Source organism: Nomascus leucogenys, chromosome 22a (assembly GCF_006542625.1).
Source record: "Nomascus leucogenys isolate Asia chromosome 22a, Asia_NLE_v1, whole genome shotgun sequence".
In the NCBI taxonomy this organism is placed as follows: domain Eukaryota; kingdom Metazoa; phylum Chordata; class Mammalia; order Primates; family Hylobatidae; genus Nomascus; species Nomascus leucogenys.
The window spans coordinates 38413334-38433371 of record NC_044402.1 but is presented as its reverse complement, the minus strand read 5'-3'; the positions used below and the strand labels follow the sequence as shown (position 1 = coordinate 38433371).

Below are 20038 nucleotides of genomic sequence, written 5' to 3'. Positions count from 1 at the left end.
ACATTACTTGACATCCTTTTGGGCCTTACACACCAGCAGCTAACACCTCAGTTAAAAAGTGTGGGCACAGCAGAAATGTGGCATTCTTAAGCTTAAAAGTTTAATGCCTGGAAGTGATCCTAGTGATGGTCTATCTCATCCAATTACCTCACTTAACACATAAGGAAACTGAAGTCCAGTGGGTGATTCCAAAGTCACACAACAAAAGAGTAGCAAAACCAATATTAGGGCTAAATGTTGCTCTCAACTTTTTTAAGTAAAAAACAGAGAAACATGAAATGATAATGTAAAATAGTAGAGCACTGCCGAATTTGTGGAAGGTGAGAACAGGTGGTGTTGGGGGAACGATGAGAATAGAGAAAGAGAAAACATGATTAATCACAGTGGGGACTCTTCTCAGATTAAATTTTTTTTCTTGGGAATTGGCTTGAAATTAAGTGCTGAACTAGAAAACCTCTAGCCCATAGAGTTCTAAACCTTAACTCTTGGCTATCACCTTTTTCCCCTTGAATTTTCACAGTTTGTTTTCTCATTTGGCTATTGAGGCCAAAAGCAATGATGTTCCGCCCAAGCGGAACAGCCCAGGATAGTCCAAGAAGCACAGAGTAACTCTGGCCAAGCTCCAACCCACAGGCCTCTGTATTGACTCCAACTGAGCCCCTCCTACAGTCTCCAGGCTCTGAGCCACTGGCAGGAGAATACACCCTGGGCAAAGTCACATGTCCATTCTCGGTTTGGGAATTAATGTGCTGATGTTGGTGGTCTCCTGAAAGCACACACTAACCATACCAGGAGCCTGGATCAGCTGTTGACAGGGTTTCTCAGTACCTATTCCAGGCCCTGGTAAACAACAGGGTGGGAAAATAGGAATCCGTCTAACCCACTTCTTGTCTTTGGAACTGCACCCTTCAGCCTCAGCACAAAAACACCACCAGGTGCCTGCAATCTGTAATCAGTGCTCTATTAAAACACTCTCAGAAACACTGGAATTATCCTGATTTCCACACACAGCTGCACAAGGTCCTGTTGGGTAACTGGAGAGTCTTTACAGGTTCACTTAAGCTACAAACTAGAATGCCTTGGTTAGGATTGAGCACATTCAATGGTGAAATCTCCATGTGAGTGGAATGGGTGGATAGGTGGTCATCTCTATTCTATGTCTTGAGATGTAACAGAATAACCTACAAATCCAGGTCAGACCCAAAGTCCATATGCAAATTCGGGCTCTGCTCTATTCAATCAATTCTTCTGTCATTCAATGTCAACCCCTTTTTAATCAGCATGTTCCAGAAAATAACTAACTTCTGACCTAACTAGCTGTGCAGTGTTTTACAGGAAAGAAAAAAAAATCTATCAGTTGAATACTACCCTAATATGAACTCAATTAACACTAGTACAAGCTTAATGGTACCACATACTAACACATTACAAAGACATTCAAACAAATGTGATCAGAATCACCATCCAAAAGCTGGGGGCCAAGGTACAGGAGTCACTTCTCCCCTGACTTGACCTGACAGATGTTGGATGGTGACAAGAAGTTTACATTTGTCATCACAGGACCTAGGTCTGAGCCTGTCTTTGTCTTTACTCAATGAATAATATTTGGGCAAAATCCTACATCTTTGAGACCTGCATCTTCACCTTTAAAGTAGGATAGTACCACCCACTTCCTAGGACTGTTGTGAAGGATGAAGAAGGAGGTTATGGAAGTCAGCTCCCTGGGTCCAACTGCTCCCACCTGGGGTGCCCTGATCCTTGAAAAGCAGACAAGCACATCAGCATGTCAGCTTCTTATTTGCAAAAGCATGTTCCTCACAGAGTATTTTACAAAGCCTTTCCTCAAGTGCCATCCTATTTCATCTTCCACACTTGTGAGGGAGGTATGATTGTCTCTACTGACACATAGAGAGAAGGAATGGGTCTTCCTCCTTCAATCCCGTGTTATTTCCATTGCTACCCTCTGCCACTCCACAGGGAATGGCCAGCCTAAGCAGGAAAATAATGGCAAGAGCCAAGTGAAGTCTTTCCCACTGTGAGGTGTTGTTACCCAAGGGAGATGCAGAGTGGTGTGAATATTTTCTTAAAAAGGAGAAAAACAAACAGAAAATGGACAAAGAGCAGAGCAAAGCTGGAATAAGATACACACTTACTCATTCAATATCACTGCATTGTCCTAACACTGAGGATACTGAAGAGAAGAAGAGCAACAAAGTACTTTCCCTCATGGAGCTTACATTCTAGTGGGAAAGAAGAACAATCAACAAGTTAGCCAATCAATGCAACAGCTGAGAAGAAATCAATATAGACAGGTCTTGTGTGTTCAGCAATTAGGCAGAGGAATAAAGCATAATAGTCGCTGTCATTCAGCACCAACCACCAGATAGAGAAATCACATAATGCGGGGCCAAAGTGCTCCTAGCCTTCTAAGAGGACATTCATCTGGCCTTGATGAATGTTTCTGTCCCTAGTGCATACTGGTCCTTATTAACAGAGGTAACAAACAAAATCCATCTAGGGGCAGGACCTATCCTTCTTCATTCAACAAACATTTAGGGAGTAATTACCACGACCTGGGCTCTGTGCAGGTTTGGAGATCACAGGCAAATCAGATATATTCAAAGAAAAAATTGTCTCATTGAGGAGAAAGACAAGGAAAACAGGCAACCAACTAGACAAAATTAAGACTCTGAAGTTGCTGCTTCACAGCAGCAGAAGGGCCAAGTACCGTTTAATCCTTCAGAAGCTGGTGATCAGGAGATACTTACTCTATTAAGCCTACCCTTGAAATGTAATTAAAAAAATTAATTAAGTCTGCCTGCATGGATTATGCAGGTAGATCCGCTTCAAGAAAAAGCCATGCAACATTTCAATAAGCTGTTAGCTCTGTGTGAGTGACCTAGAACATATGCCTGCTCCAGCCTCTGCTTCCACCTGGGTTCTGTGCAATGGGTGTGCCCTGAATTGCTTCAGCCGGCACAGACAGACAGCCCCCAGTCCAAGGTGGAAATCAGAGAATACTCTGCAGGGAACCATTTCTGCAAAGAACCTGAACCCTTGTAGAAGAACAAGAAAAAATAAATAAACGGTCATTGAGACACCACAGGAAAGAGGCGTCTGAGGCAAATAGGTACTCTTCAAACGTCCATTTGGTACTAAGTGTTCTTGAAGTGGGAGAAGCAGGCAGAAAACTACTTTAAAAATGTTCATCCCCACCTATGTAGAGAAGTTCACTGAAGTGGGAAGGAACAGGCCTGAGGTTACAAATGGAAAGTTTTGCAAGAATAAGTTTTCTTGGCTCATGTATCTTTCTAAAAATATATATTTTATGTAAAACATATTTCCAGTTTCTCTTGAAAACTGGAAAGACCTGGCAACATTAGGGCCGCCCCACCCCACCATCTCTACAACCTCCAAATAATCAGACCCCACTACTCCCTATTCCACCATCCAAACTGAGGGTGTCTCTCAGGTGACCGTCATCCAGGTTGTTCTATTTTTCTAATAACTGGCCTGTGTACTAATTCATTACTGGTTACTGAGGATACAGAAGCTGGTGTAGATACTAAATTAATTAGCATGATTGGGAAAGTTGTAAGAATATATTTTTGGAAAGGTAAAGCACAGTTTAAAAATAAAAAAGTAATGCCCAATGGGGCAGTAAAGCAGAGGTCAAGAAATCATCACAGCGATTTGGGGAAACTGAACTAAGGGCATCAAAATAAACAAAAAACAAGCCAAATATTCATATCACATAGTCATCTTAGAATTTTATAAACACTTCGTATTCTATCCCTCTCCCAATATGCCAGCTGCTCTGATAAAGTGCCACAAAGCAGGCTCTGAAGAAACAAATACCAAGAATGTGAAATGTGTGTTTGTGGGGAGGGAGATGGCAGTATGGTGCATGCCTAATGTATAAAGGTGAGGACTGTCTTCATGCTTAATTAAGATCCTCCAATGAACCTATTTCCCAGCATCTGGCCTCAGAATGCCAGCAAGGAGGCTGCCCATCACGAGTGTGGGCTCTGTTCTACTAGACAGAGCATATGTTGAGCCAGTGACCCAGGTATGATGTGTCTTTCTCACAGACAGACTGGGAGGTGCAGCCTTCTCCTCTTTCTTACGTGAGTATTAAGATACGCCTCACCTTTATACATTAAGCATGTACCGTGGTTACATGTGCCATGTAGTCCACGGGTTGCAGAATGGTTCAAATGGATCGTGACAGAACTAGAATTGTGACAGAGATCATTGAGAATTGTGGCTTCAGATGGAGATAATGCTTTTTAAATGTCCCCACGGTCAGCAAAGCTGACTATGACTTTGGACACTTCCTGTTGGGGAAAGGCTAAGTGAATATGTGGTTTTACCTATAAGAAGGATTGGCTTACATTAGAAGAGGAGATCTTTAGAACTGTGTGTAGGAAATGAGTTACGAGCCAGGCCAGGGAAGGGTCTTGCCTCAGAATGTCTTGCTTCTCATCACTTTGTGCTTCTGAAGGAAGCTTCCAACTTCCTGATCTTATGCACCATATGGGTATGCCTCCCTGTTCCAAGCTGAGTAGGATGGGGAGAGTTGAGAAAGGCCCAACTTAGGAAGAATCAATCCAGCTACAATATGACCTTGCTTGAAAAGATAAGCTACGCCACGCGCAGTGGCTCACACCTGTAATCCCAGTACTTTGGGAGGCCGAGGTGGATAGATCACCTGAGGTCAGGAGTTTGAGACCAACCTGACTAACATGGCAAAACCTCATCTCTACTAAAAATACAAAATTAGCCAGGTGTGATGGTGCGGGCCCGTAATCCCAGCTACTCAGGAGGCTGAGGCAGGAGAATTGCTTGAACCTGGGAGGCGGAGATTGCAGTGAGTCAAGATCATGCCATTGCACTCCAGCCTGGACCTGAGTGAAACTCCATCTCAAAAAAATAAAAATAAAAAAAGATAAGCTGGGCCAATTAGATCCTGAAAGAAAACGGAACAATTAGTAGTGGGAGCTGAAGCTTTAAGTTCAGTTATGTAGAAAGAGGCTGAGAGAAGAAGGCTGATCACATACAAGCAAATGCCATAAAGAAAACTGGTCTGTAGGTTGAGGAAAGGGGGATGCAGATATGCAGAGAGAAGAGGAGAGAAAGAGGAAGAGGCAGAGAGGGGACAGGGAGAGGGAAGGGAGGCGGGAGGATGGAGGAGAGAGCAGAGGAGGAGAGAGCAGAGAGAGAAGAGAAGAAAGGAGAGAGCATGAGAAAGGAGGAGAGAAAAAGGAGAGAGTAGGAGGAGAGAGAAAGAGAAGAGACAGAAGAAAGAGGAGAGCAGAGAGAAGACAGAGGAGAGGCAGCAGAGAGAGAGAAGAGGAAAGCAGAGAGGGGGAAGAGAGGAGAAGGAGATGAGTGAGAGGAGAAGGAGGAAGAGAAAGAGGAGGAGAAGAACAGAGAGAGAGGAGGAGGAGGAGAGAGGAGAAAAGGAAGCACCCAGAACTCCCGCTCATCTAGTCATCCCCCCTTCCAGTTCATATGCAGGCTTATGAAAAACTCTTCTTTTCCTAAAGTAATTGGAACGACCTGCTATAACTTGCAACCAAAAGAACCAACAAAAGCAATGAGTATTGGCAAACAATTAAAATCTGCAAGTATGTGTCTTACTTTCTTTATTCATACAGTAGGCCTAACAGCTGCCCTAATCAGTTTATACAGGTCATTGAGAGAATGTAGATTAATGCGAATGTGTAATGTGATGTTGTTAAGGGGTGTGGATAGTAAAATGACAGCCAATTCAGAGTCTTAAATACACAGAGAACTTTCATTGCCTGTTAGATGCTCAGTTCACTGAGCTTTTATCATCCCCAAGAGCAACACAAATACAGTCAAAAGATATATTAATGCAAGATGACTTTTGTATTTTACATAAGGGGAAAATCAACCAATTCAAGGTTATGATTCCCACAAATTCGAACCACACTAAATACGTCATCTAACAAAAGAAGAAAGAAAAGGAAAGAATGCCTAGAAGACAAACTTTGGTGACATAAGTACATCTCTCAGAACTGCCTTTTCTCCATGACTGCACAGCCTCAAGGGCTTGCTTGTCACACAGGAATTCTGACTAGAGAGCTGGTAGATGGCCCACCAAGCCTCACAGCCCCTACATCCACTCCCAGCTTGCATGTGGCAATATAGAACCCAGACACCTGGTGGCCCTCCTCCTAATATGATCATTCTCCTTCCTGCTGCTTCTCCCTGGGCTGGGCTAGGTGCCACTCTTTTGCTCAACATTCCAACAGCTTTATCACTGTGCCAAGCACATTGTAGGGAACTGTAAGATTCTGCTTACCGGTCTGTTTTTCCAACCAGATTCTGAGCTACTGAAGAAATCCCAGCACCTAGCACAATAGCTGGGAAATAGCTCCACAATATGGAGCTGAAAAAGCATGTCTTCAATGCATAGATCCATTTTCCCCATCTTGTTCCACTTCCCTGGCCCTAGCCTTTCCTTTTAAAGGTACTACTGAATCCCATAGTCACACTGAAAGAGACTGCTCTAACTACCCATGAGCTTTGCCTTCCCTTGGCTCTGCTGCCTCCTTACCACAAACAAGACCATATCAGTGCTGCAAAGGCACAGTCTACACTCCACATGGTCTCTAAATATCTCAAACAAATTTGAAGAAAAAATGAGGAAAAAAAAAGGTCAAAGACACAATCTTACCAGCTGACATAAAACACCTAATGCAGGACCATAATCCAGGGGTCAGCAAATATAAAGGACCACTTGGTAAACATTTTAAGCTTTGCAGACCAGAGTTGGTACAGCTACTCAACTCTGCTGTGACAGTGTGAAAGCTGTCATAGACAAGACATAAATGAATGGACATCACTGCATTCTAGTAAAATTTTGTTTATAAAAACAAGTGGCTTACCCATTTGTTTACCCACAAGTTTGCTGATCCCTGATTAATGTAATGCAATAAGCACCAATCAAGAATATACGTATGTGCGAAACATCAATGCTAGCTGCTGAGGCATATACGGCACAGCATCCCAGCCCTACATGATACTAGAGGAGAATCAACCATAAGTAACTCTGAAAAACAGGCAGACTTGATGAGTATGATAACAGAAGCACGAACAACACTGAACAGTCAACTTTAGAGCATCTGAACTGTTGACCACAACCTCTTCTTCCAACATTCTTACCTAGTTCTGGGACTCCACAAACTCTGGTTTTCTTCCAACATCTCTGACCACTCTTTCACAGTCACTGCAAACTTTTCTCCACTGCTTGTATTCTTTCCTTAAACGTTGTTATGCGTCTTGGATCTAGCTTATGATCTCTCCTCTTTGCACTCTATAGTCTCCTTTGATGATCTCAGTGATTTCTAAGACTTCAAGTACCACCTACAGGCTGAAAACACATCACATTTATACCTTCAGCCCACATATTCACAATGAATTTCCACCTAGATGAGCCACAGGCACATCAAACTGAGCAGGTCCAAAACTGAATGAATCATCTTCCTCAAAACAGTTTCCAGTCCTATGTTCCTATCTCAGTAAACAGCACCACTATGCACCTAAATAAAAAACTCAAGCTTTCTCAATCCCTGTCCCTCCTTTATTCTCACTGATCCCCATCCCTCACAATAAATTACCAATTCTGTTCAACTCTACTTTCTAAATCTCTCCACATCTACTCGCTTCTCTTTCTTGCCATTGCTCTAAATCAAGATGTCATCATCTCTTGCCTAGATTACTACCAACATCCTCTGTACAATGAACCAGTGCCCAGTTTTGCCTCCTTCCAACCCACTTCCTACAATACACAGGTAGAGTTACTTTTCTGAAATGCCTAGGGTAGATTATTTTCCAGCGGTCTGTCAGCCCAAGCCCACCCTCTATATTCTGCTTTATGATGTTGGGACTAGAAGTCTTCAAACCACATTTCCCAGACTCCTTTGCAACTGGAAGGCAGAGGTGGAGAGAAGAAACTCTCTTCCTGTTTTCCAGCTCCTGTCAGCCTGTACAGTAGCAGACAGCTCCAGTTGCCCATGCTTTAAGCACTCTGTGTACCAGCCTTGCACCCTCCCTTGATAGTCCGAGTACCAGCAAGAAGGCAATCCTCTCCCAGAGATCCAAGTACCTCCTTAGCAATCAGCACAGCAGCTCTGTGGTAGCCCCTACGAGTTTCTTGGTTTAGCTAACATCACCCACTCCCTCTTGTCCCTCCCAGCTGCAGGGATGGCAGCTGCTTCCTGGAGTTACCAGTCTATATATAGCCTCTGCTTCCACTATTTACATTTTCAGCCATAAAATATCCCAGGTCCCCAATTCCCTATGTTAAATCACCTCAGGTAGTATCTGAAATACATACTTTGCTTCTCTCTTCTGACTGGACCCTGACTCATGAAGTACTTGGTACCAGGAGTAGTACTGAAGAAAGAGACTCCAAAAGTGGGTTGTGGGATTGATTTCTTACCTCCGACCTTTAACAGTGATGACCTTCTTGCCTCCATCTAATACATTCTGTACATGGCATCTACTGTGATTTTTCTAGAATGTCTGTCATCAACTTAATAGCTCACTACTGCCATCAGGATAGTGGGTTTGATAAGGCTCTCGGGGTCCTAGAGCCACTATTTCTCTAACTTTTCCTCTTGACACTACTTCCTTCTCCTTCATATGCCAAGCTCAAACCACTCTGAATTTCCTTTCCACTCTTTCAATCCCTTCACAAAGCTATTTCCCCAGCCTTGTATATTGCCCCTAACCAGCTCTGCTCATCCAGTTAACTACTACTTGGCTTAGACGGCACTTTCTCCAAGAAGTCTTTCCAGATGTGCATTCAGCCTGAACTTCTTCCATTATAGCAGTAATAATACTACCAGTTAACACTGTGTAGTTGCCCCATACTCCCCCATGAAACCATGAATTCTAGAAAGGCAGGTGGCTTAGTCCATTCTGGTTGCTATTACAAAATTCTATATGGCCGAGTGTGGTGGCTCACGCCTTTAATCCCAGCACTTTGGGAGGCTGAGGTGGGCAGATCACCTGAGGTCAGGAGTTTGAGACCATCCTGAGCAACATAGTAAAACCCTGTCTCTACCAAAAATATGAAAATTACCTGGGTGTGGTGGCTCACATCTGTTGTCCCAGCTACTTGGGAGGCTGAGGCAGGTGGATCACTTGAGCCCGGGAGGCAGAGGCTGGAGTGAGCTGAGATCACACCACCGCACTACTCTAGCCTAGGTGACAGAGTGAGACTCCGTCTCAAAAAAAAAAAAAAAAAAAAATTCCACAGACTAGGTAGCTTATAAACAACAAAAACTTATTTCTCATTTTTCGGGAGGCTAAGAAGTCCAAGATCAAGGCATCAGCAGATTTGGTGTCTGACAAAGACCCATTTCCTAGTTCATAGATGGTGCCTTGTAGCTGTGTACTCACATGGTAGAAGGGACAAGGCAGTTCTCTGGGGCCTCTTTTATAAGGGTAATAATCCCATTCACAAGAAATCTGCCCTCGTGACCTAGTCACTTCCCAAAGGCCCCACTTTCTGCAACCATTATATTTGCGATTAGATTCAACATACGAATTTTGGGGGCACATTCAGACCACAGCAGCAGGAACTATGTTTATCTTGCTCACAGTTTTAATCTCACATAGCAAGTGCTCAATAATAGTTTTTTTTGCATGAATGGATGAATCCATAAACGAGAATGTATAGATTAATTCCTACTAGGGAGATTTGGAAATACTTCTTAAAGAAGGTGGGATTTTTTGCAGTGAGCCACTAGATCCAATCTCCAGCACAGTAGAAATTTTAAAGAAAATAGCATTATTCTTACCTTCCATGGACTTCCTAACAAAACTGGTAAAAATATTTTTCTTTTAAGGGTATCCAAATTATCCTAGCTCCTAGAAAATAAACTGCTTGGAAATAAAACTTCTATCTTTGGGATTCACTCATGGGCCAACCACATGAACAAAAAAACTACCTTAGAAACATAGTAACTAAATACCCTTGAATGTTTACCAGCCCATATCTTTCCCTTTTAGAGGACTAGTCTAACTCAATGTCTGTTCTAAAGTAAGCTGTGTACTGAGATCCCAATAAACTTACTTTATTACTGTCTTTTCACAAACCTTACACACCAGATTTTAGAAACTGTATATTACAAATCTGAACACTGCTTTCAGAACTCAAATGGAAAGAAGAGTGCATCAGTTAGATAAAAATCTTTATGTTGATCTATATATGTAGATTTACTATATAAATTATAGAGGGGATTCCATATTTGGAACTCATTCTCCCCCTTCCCACCCCAAGTAGTTGAAATAATAAAAGAAATGGCTGAATTTTCTTATAGTTTTATAACTTCATGGGTAAAAGTAATAAACCTACATATATTTTGTTGATCAAAATATAATGTATACCTTCCATACATTAAATTTACTTATGAGTTGAACTCTAGACAAAAGCTGCTAGATTAATTTTTTAATGCTTCTTGGCTATTTACTAGACTTATTTGTGCTGAGTAGATCAAAACATTTTGTGGCTCAAGGTTTTAGTCCTTAGGAATTTCTTTCTCACACCAAATTCCTTGGTAAACTTGCAACTATCAACCTAACTGGGCTTCCTATACCTGAACCTCTCAGCTTTGTTCTCCTCTGCTACTGCCCTAGAAACTCATTCAAAACAATAATTCCCAAAATCACTTATCTAATAAGTTTCAGTTAAATTTCAACTGTCTTATTCTTGACATCATTCTGGGCCTCTTTGCTTCTCTCCTTAAGAAAAAAAAAAAAAAAAAAGGCTCATGCCTGTAATCCCAGCACTTTGGGAAGCCGAGGCGGGTGGATCAACTGAGGTCGCCAGTTCGAGACCAGCCTGACCAACATGGAGAAACCCCGCCTCTACTAAAAAAAATTATAAAATTAGCCAAGCATGCTGGCACATGCCTGTAATCCCAGCTACTTGGAAGGCTGAGGCAGGAGAATCGCTTAAACCCGGGAGACAGAGGCTGCGGTGAGCCAAGATCGCACCATTGTACTTCAGGCTGGGCAACAAGAGAGAAATGAGTGAAACTCCATCTCAAAAAAAAAAAAAAAAAAAAAAAAATGAGAGAAGGGAATGCAGGGGAGAGGGAAATTTTGGTACCAAGACTTAGCTCCAGAGCATACAAAGACACAAGAATGAATGGAAATACACCCTTCCTGGGAAATGACAGCTAAAGAAAGAAAGGGAAAAAAGTAAAAGCATATGACGCCACTAATCTAGTTCAACCTCTCATTTTACAGATTAAGTAACTGACGTCCAGAGGGAAAGTGACTTTATGGAGATTCACACAGCATGCATATGTCAGACTCAGGAAGGGGCAATTTCCTGACTCACAGGCCAGAATCCTGTCTACTCTTTTCTATGTGCGTAGCCCTCACCATTTCCCCAACAACAACACTCACATACACAGGTGCTCATGAACTGAAGCCAAGTCAACCTTCTTGTACTTCCAAAACTCAAACCTGACACCATCATCCAGGCCTTTACTCTCTCATGCTCCCTCTGCCATCTATTCATCCATCAAATACCAAATCAAGTATCACATTTTCAAGGTTCAGTTCAAATCTCTTCTATGGCAGCTTTCTTATTCTCTTTCATGCCTAATTCCTACTCAATCAAACGAATCCTTGATCCTACTGAATATTTTGCAACTTCTATCAGTACCCACGGATATTACTGTATATATTTGTTTCCCTGCGTTCACTGACTAAGCCATAAACTCCTAGTGATCAGTATCAAATCTTATTATGCACCTTTGTATCCCCAATCCAGAGCTAAACGCCCTACTCCTAAAGAGCACTGAATAAGTATTTTAAAACATGTATAATCCTTTTGGTTATATAAGCAATACAAAAATGCACAAAGTAGAAAATAAAAGGCTGCTATAAATCCACCCTTCAGAGATAACTATTGTTAACAGCATGTCGTACAATCTCCTAGACTTCTTCCTATGAATATATAATTCACACACATAGAAAATTCAATGGAACATTATTAAGTACAACTTTCCTTTTACCTGAAAAAATTATATATATTATATAGTTTGCGCGTATATAAAAAGAGAGAACTCTATTTTTAAAAACTGTAATATATTTCTTTATACAAATATGTCATATTTTACTTGACCACTTTCCTATTAGTAGATATTCACACTCTTTCCAATTTTTCAGTGGTAAAAAATATAACCAATATAACTACCATTGTGTATCTGTGCAAATATTCTTGTAGAAGTTGTTACAAATTGATACATATTTAAAATGTTGATAGATATGTCCAATATTCTTCCAAAATGTACTAATTTTAATTAACCCTCTACCCCTAGTGTATGAGATTGCATTTTTTCTGTCCAATACTAGGTATTATCAGTTGTACTAGTTGTTGCCAATCTGATAAATGAAAAATGGCATGTTATTAAAATGTGCATTTCTTGGGTTATTATGTTGATTGTCTTTGTATATGGTTGCCTAGGAAGCAGGAAGGGGTTATTTTAAGCAAAAAAGTAATTTTTTCAATAAAGTCAAAATAATATATTCTTATGCATAAATTAGAGATGAGAAGTCTGAACTTCGGTGTTTTTGTTTACTGGCTGAGCTAGATTACAGAAGTATTGGAACCAAGATTACAGAAATATTGGAAATAAAAGAAAAACTGCCCGCGGATAGCTGGGGAAATCTCAGATCAAGTTCAGGGAATAACAAAAGCTCTTTCAATCAAATTACATGTTACCAGAGAATGACTGCTACTTGAATAAACAGCATGACCTCTTGTGTAGGACTCTTTTACAGGAGGTAAAAAAAACAAAGCTCAGCTACTTTGGCCCAACTGTACATATCAATTTGTACATATCAATCTGAATTTACTGAACACCTACCACAGGCTTGGCAGACACTGAAGATGTAAGTGTTACTATGATCCAGGCCCTAACCTGGAGGGAGTTGCCTTTTATGGGTTTGTTTTAAAAGGAAACTATTTGGGTAATATTATTTTACCATACATAAAAACTTCAATGAATTCTCCTTAAAAAATCAATAGTCTGTCTTCAATATTCAACGGATAAAAAGCTAAATCTTGGCCATTTCCAAGAAATTGACAAAAATACTATTCTTATGGGAGAAAATAATGCCTTCAACCTTAACTACGTATGTTCCTTGCTCTCATACCAGTGAACATATATCCCTTCAAGTTACATATTATATACATATATACATACATTTTTATAATTAATATACAGATGCTCAACTTACAATAAAGTTATGGCCCAATAAACCAACTGTAAGTTAAAAATACAGTAAGTTGAACATGCATTTAACACCCCAATAAACCCATTGTACAGCTGAAAAATTGTTAGTCAAACCATGGTAAATCAGAGATTGTCTGTATACATTTCCCACTATACCACAATCCCCAAAAAACCACCCTTAGGTGTATCTTATTCAGACTGCAGAAAACCAAGAAGGAAGTGAAAGTCTATAAAGAAGCCAGAAAGAAAAGAATATCCTACTTATAGAGGAACACGAGAGCAATTGACAGCAGATTGCTCACCAGAAACCATGCAAGTAAGAGAAGCATGGAGTGCGATCTTCAGAGTGCTGAAAGAAAAGGACTTTTTCATTCAAACCAACAACATGTATTGATTGTCCATGCTATTATCTAGGATATAAAAAAAAGATAGACTAAAACATGAATGCTGCTCTAAAGAAGCTCACAGATGGGCTAGGAAAGAAACTGTAATGGGATGCGTACTGTGTGACATTAGCGGCTATGAATACAATGTTATGGGAATCCAAAAGGATTAAGTCTGATGTGTGGATAGAATGGTCACAGGAGGTGACATCTGAAGACTATAGAAGGGACCACTTTTTGGGGGTGCCACTACCCCCAAAAGACTTCAGTTTAAAAACAGAGGATTATAGCTGAAAGAGTTGCAATATATAGTCTCCTTGGAGCAGTATCAGAAAAGCCCAAAGCCCAGAGGGGAGACAAAAACAAGGTCACGGGAGTAAATTGAAGCCTCTAATACCTCTAGCTACAATAAATCGTAAACACAACACAGATCCTAGCAGGAAGAATAGTGTTATGTGCCTGTGTCTGTGAGGACAACACTGATTTAGCTATTTGGACAAAGATGCCAATATGTTAGCTTGTTTTGGTTACAAATTATATGAGTTTTTCTGCTTATAATCCTTGGGGACATCACCATATTGGCCTGAGATAATTTAAAGTTTTGTAGGACATGCTTAAAAGAATTTTTTTGTTTTTGAGATGGAGTCTTGCTCTACTGCCCAGGCTGGAGTGCAGTGGCATGATCTCGGCTCACTGCAAGCTCCACCTCCCGGCTTCACGCCATTCTCCTGCCTCAGACTCCCTGGTAGCTGGGACTACAGGCGTCCGCCACCATGCCCGGCTAATTTTTTTGTATTTTTAGTAGAGACAGGGTTTCACCATGTTAGCCAGGATGGTCTCGATCTCCTGACCTCGTGATCCGCCTGCCTCGGCCTCCCGAAGTGCTGGGATTACAGGCGTGAGCCACCGCGCCCGGCCTTTTTTTTTTGTTTTTGAAACATTAGGACTGGGTTAGGCTCTGGCAGTTTATAGTCTATGATTTGCTAATGGCTGGGACCTGGAAAACAATACCCCAAAATGAAGGCCTCAGAAGCAAAAGTTTTTCTGTGACCTCCTCCTGCCCTCCTGTCTTCTAGCCATAGAAACTGGAATTTCTCTTCCCTAAGGGAGGTCATTAAAACCAGAAACTTCTTCCCCACAGCCAGCCAAAAAAACCTGTAACTCTAACTTGCCCTCTGCATTTCTGTGTAAAACTGACCATAAAGAAATTATCTTTAGTCAGTTTTACACAGAAATGCAGAAGGAAAGTTAGAGTTTAACACAGGACACAAGACCCCCATTCCAGAACCCTGCCCCACACCCAGAAGGAAGGAATGCATGATCAGAGAGGCCAAGAAGAATCCAGACAGCCAGGCCTTGCTGAGTTTCCCCACTTAACCTGTTAGCATTAGATCTTACCCTTTTTGTCCAGTATTTATTTTACTACAGCTGTCCATACTTTGTTGAACCTAAGCACAGAAATGGACAATTTCCCCTCTATCTTTAGGTCTTCATTCTGAAGGCTCCTGCTTGTTCATGACAAATAAACTTGGATGCTTTTTTTCCAATTCATCTGCCTTTTGTGAATTGATTTTTCAGTGAACCTTCAGAGGAAAAAGGGGAAATGTCCCCTTTACCTCTGCATAACCATGGGAAGAATGTGAAGACAGAGGCTTTTTCTCTTGGAACAACAAATATTTGAATGTCTGTCTTTTTGCCTCTGCCTTTGATGATTAGATCCTTCTCAACAAGGACTTACTGAGTGATTAATGTGCTGAGTAGAATGCAAGGAGACTTAAGGTCCTTGCCTTAAAATAGCTCACCATCTAATGCATAGGACTCACAAGAATTCATACATACAAGGCATTCTGACTATACAGTCCCTGGCATAGATCTCCTAAAACCTGTGGCATTTCCTGAGTGATAGAAGTAGGTTTTAAAATTCATAACAAATCACTTTCAACCATACCAGAGTTTATGCTAACAAGATGACTCTTTTGGGTCCCTAGATAGCTTCAGAATAGGGGTTGGCTGCCAGAAGGACCAAGGCATGATTAGAAGGTTGGAACTTTCAGCTCCACATTTCGGTAACTGTAGTTTTTATTTCTAACATTTTCTTTTGATTCTTTCTTAGAGTTTCAATCTCTCTGCTTATATATTACCCATTTGTTCTTGCATGTTGTCTATTTTTTTCCATTAGAGCCCTTAATGTATCAGAGTTCTTTTAAATTCCTTGTCTGATAATTCCAACATCTGTTTCAAAATCTGGGCTTGATCATTACTTTGTCTCTTCAGACTGTGTTTTTCTTGCCTTTTGGCATGCCTTGTAATTTTTCTTGCACATGGGACATGTTTACAGGAAGTGAAGTAAGCAGGCCTTTGGTGTGGCAATTTATTTTTCCATCACAGTGAATATAATGAGGGCAGACGATAGCATTATCTTCTACAATAAAGCATATTCTTCAACTTATCCATAATTATTTCATAATTTTTCCTATTCAAACATGTACCTTCTCCAAGTCTTTCATCTAAAATGTATATGTAGAGTCACTAGGCTAGAGTCTCAGGCTATTACTTGCAACATCACTTAAGCCACTATGAAATATGGACACACAACACCAGTCAAGGTTAGAAAGGGCATCAATTTACATATATTATAAACTAGGTGCTTTTCTTGTAACCCAACATATGGCTACTTCATGAGGACATTCTCTAAAATTATTTCACATACGTAGATGAGGCTAGACTAATACTTTCAGGATACTATAAGTGAATTAAAATTCAGAAAAAAATTAACTCCTTCACTATTGATCATGACAGACTATTTCACAAAAAGGTAATAAACTTCCTACTTCCAACTTTAACAATTTTTCAAAGTTAATTTATGACAGAGAGTCCCATACAGTTAAATTCTTACGACTTTTTTTTTTTTGGAGACGGAGTCTTGCTCTGTCGCCCAGGCTGGAGTGTAGTGGTGTGATCTTGGCTCTCTGCAACCTCCGCCTCCTGGGTTCAAGCGATTCTCTTGCCTCAGCCTCCCAAGTAGCTGGGACTACAGGCACATGCCACCAGGCCCAGCTAATTTTTTGTATTTTTAGCAGAGACAGGGTTTCATCATGTTAGCCAGGATGGTCTCAATCTCCTGAACTCGTGATCCATCCGCCTCGACCTCCCAAAGTGCTGGGATTACAGGCGTGAGAGCCACCATGCCTGGCCATTCTTATGACTTTCTAAGTCCTGTTAAAGAAACAGTAATTTCCCCATCTTTGCAAATTTGGTCAAAGTTAAGCAACAAGTCAGCAATGAAATGTTTTTAAATGTACAGATTCTTTTTTTTTTTTTCTGAGATGGAGCTTCACTCTTGTTGCCCAGGCTGGACAGGTTCAAGTGATTCTCCTGCCTCAGCCTCCCGAGTAGCTGATATTACAGGCGTGTGCCACCATGCCTAGCTAATTTTTGTATTTTTAGTGGAGACGGAGTTTCACCATGTTGGCCAGGTTGGTCTCAAACTCCTGACCTCAGGTGATCCACCCACCTCAGCCTCTCAAAGTGCTGGGATTACAGACGTGAGCCACTGCGGCCAGCCTAATGTACAGATTCTTAAATGTAAAGGTCAAGGAATCAAAGATTTGAAGATGATCTGCTTCATTGACTTTGGCAAAAGAATCTTAAACTGACAAAAGAAGCAAGAAGCGCAAGATCAGAGAAAAGCTCTGGCCAGTTTCTTTCTAAATGATCTCTGAGCTGGAGGGGAGGAGACCAGTTGTTAAGCCTAAAAATAAAGTAAGCTGTAGACAGGAGTCCCACAGGTGCTCAAAGGAGCAAGTGATGAAACCTCTAATACCAAGGAGAGCGGAGCCTCTTCCTGTGAAATATCTTCTCTCTTAGGCTTTAGGGTAATCCTAAATCACCATTCTTTTGTCATCATTATTGAAATGTGCTTTTAGGAAGAAGCATAACAAGTCCTCCAGGGAAAGTTTTCAGCTGTAATTTTGTTAGGGAAACAAGCCAAATTATAGGTGTGCATGCATCCCTTTTCAGAGAATTCTCTGGAACCTTCAGTGAGTCAAGCAGGACCTAAGGTACAAACCTAGCTACCAGGCAGTAAAAGATTAATCTGTTGTTCTTTTATTAGATTGAGTCATATAGTACATGTAACATAAGAAAATTCTTTATCCATTCTGGAAAGCAAAAGATGAGAAAAGCATAAGAATGTGGTTCAGTACCATTCACCAGACACGCCCACTATAAGTGCCTTTTGGATCACATTCTACTACACTGATACAGCAACCACTTGGCATGTCATCACTTTCCCTTCTTAAATCTCACGCTGGATGACTCCTGTTACTGGCCAAGGCCAGGCCAGTGTCACAACAACAAGACAAAACATCACATAAATTGACAGCAACACAATGGCAGCAGGAAATGATGTTCCCCAGGGAAAGACCTATTCACCAAGTATGAAACTAGCTCAAGCAGCTCTCCCAGTTTAAGAAATTTAAGTCATTCATTCATTCATTAAACATTCAGTGTGCCATACGTAATATATAAAGCACTGTTTATGCTCCGGAGTAAAGGACTAGCAGAAAGAATACAAAGAGAGTTGTGTGGCCTGGTGCCTACCTCCAAGGAGTACGCCAGACAAGTTGACATTAACAAGAGCTAAAGTGAGTGATCGTGCAAATTGAAGAGGGAGATTGCTAAAAAAGAAGAAGGCAGCTGATCCTCAAATTCTAACTTAAAATACAGTGATAGACCAAACGAAGGGAGCCACTGAATCTGCTGAAACCAACAACTAAAATGGCTGAGTAGGATTTTCTCAGGCTACACATGCCAATCCCCTCACCTCACTATCCACCATTCCCAATATTTAGCAAAGTAACAATTTTGCTTCTTCCATGTGGGCCCAGTTCGATGGAATTCAAAGGGAAAAGAGCACTCAATCAACTTTCTCTGGACAATTTGCTGCACTGCTCAAGGGTCTACGTGAGAACTATATACATGCGGAAGGGAAAGGCAATACTAAGTATGGTTGTGTACTGGACCTTGTGGTTGACCACCTGAAATAAGTTTCAAGGGCAAAACTGACTGGATTAGGAGGCACAAAGAAACAGCACCTGAAACTAATATACCTCTCAGCTCCTGACAAAGTCATTTATTGTTTAAATAATCTGGTTTCAGTGGGAGTCCCACTTGAGGCAGTCTGGTCAACTAGGGTTGTTAGCTCTTTGAGGGCAGAGTCCATGTTTCTTTCAATTCTATGTATCTCAATACCACCTAGCACGAGATAGGGACTAAAATAATTGAGGGAAAGAGGAAGAAAAATCAAGGGTCAGTTCACGTTCCCTAGATTCTGTACTCAGCTACTGGGGAGTGCACAGCAAGAAGCATAGCTTTCTATAAGCAATTTAGGTAAGTGCAGTAGCAAACACACACACAGCCTGGGCCTATGAGCATAACTAACCTCATCCATGAGCACTGACTCTGCCATTCAGATGGAAACAACCAGGTCCAGTAAACTGATGAAGACAGATCCCAACTCTGAAACTGTTGTCTTTACTGCTCTCACTTACCACACATAGTCACAGTATTAGTCAGGAAAGACTAGTCACTGCAGGAGCTGATCATAATCCCAAAAGACACAATCTCAGTGAAATCTCAAAATCCTGCAAATATAATTCTTAAAAAAAATTTAAAGACTCATTAAAAGACATTTATTTACCTTTTTAAAAGGGGATTTATTTGAGAAACAAAGATATGACAGAACACTTCCTAGGTCACTTAACACAATAAAATGGACAATAACAAGATACATATTTTTGAAAGCAAAAACACTCAAGTATACTAACAACAGTTGCATAGGTATAACAATTATGAGCAGACAAACCATATTCAAAATGAAATAATTCAAAAGGGGAACTATATAAATGCATATCATTATGGTTGGTCATTGCACCCGGCTTTATGACTGCAATCATCTGAAATATTGTGATGAACAACCTAAGCCTTCTGATGAGATTAATCAAAAACCACGATGGGTCACCACCATTTATGCAGTCATCCAAAGAGCTGAGATCAAGAAATTGTATCCTTCACAAACGCAGATGTACAAAAAGAACATCTCTTTATTTGCTGAGAAAGTTGCAACATTTTCACGTGCACACAGAATGCTTACACACAAACTCAACATGGTGATAATACACTTTTGTGGAGTCAAATTTGCAAAAATTGCATAAAAGGGATTGGAACTCTTTAAAAGTCTCTACACAATTTATAACTCCAGTATTGGAAGTGACGCAAAAAGGAAATACATAGCATAGTGAACTGTAAAAAATAATTCTACAAATTTAAAATAGTGGGAAAAAAACTAAAAAAAGAAGAAAG

The 20038-nt window shown here is 40.8% G+C and overlaps 1 protein-coding gene across 4 annotated transcripts in view; it reads right to left on the bottom strand.

The window, feature by feature from the left end:
• Positions 1–20038, bottom strand: part of STXBP6 (syntaxin binding protein 6) — a 243251-nt gene that overhangs the window by 177567 nt on the left and 45646 nt on the right. Inside the window, exon 1 of one of the 4 annotated variants that reach the window (XM_030803340.1) lies at positions 7195–7398. The exons of the other annotated variants lie outside the window; for them this stretch is intronic. The gene's annotated coding sequence lies outside the window, so the exon portion shown is untranslated. Of the gene's footprint in view, positions 1–7194; positions 7399–20038 lie in introns of those variants that run through there. 4 annotated transcript variants of the gene reach the window in all.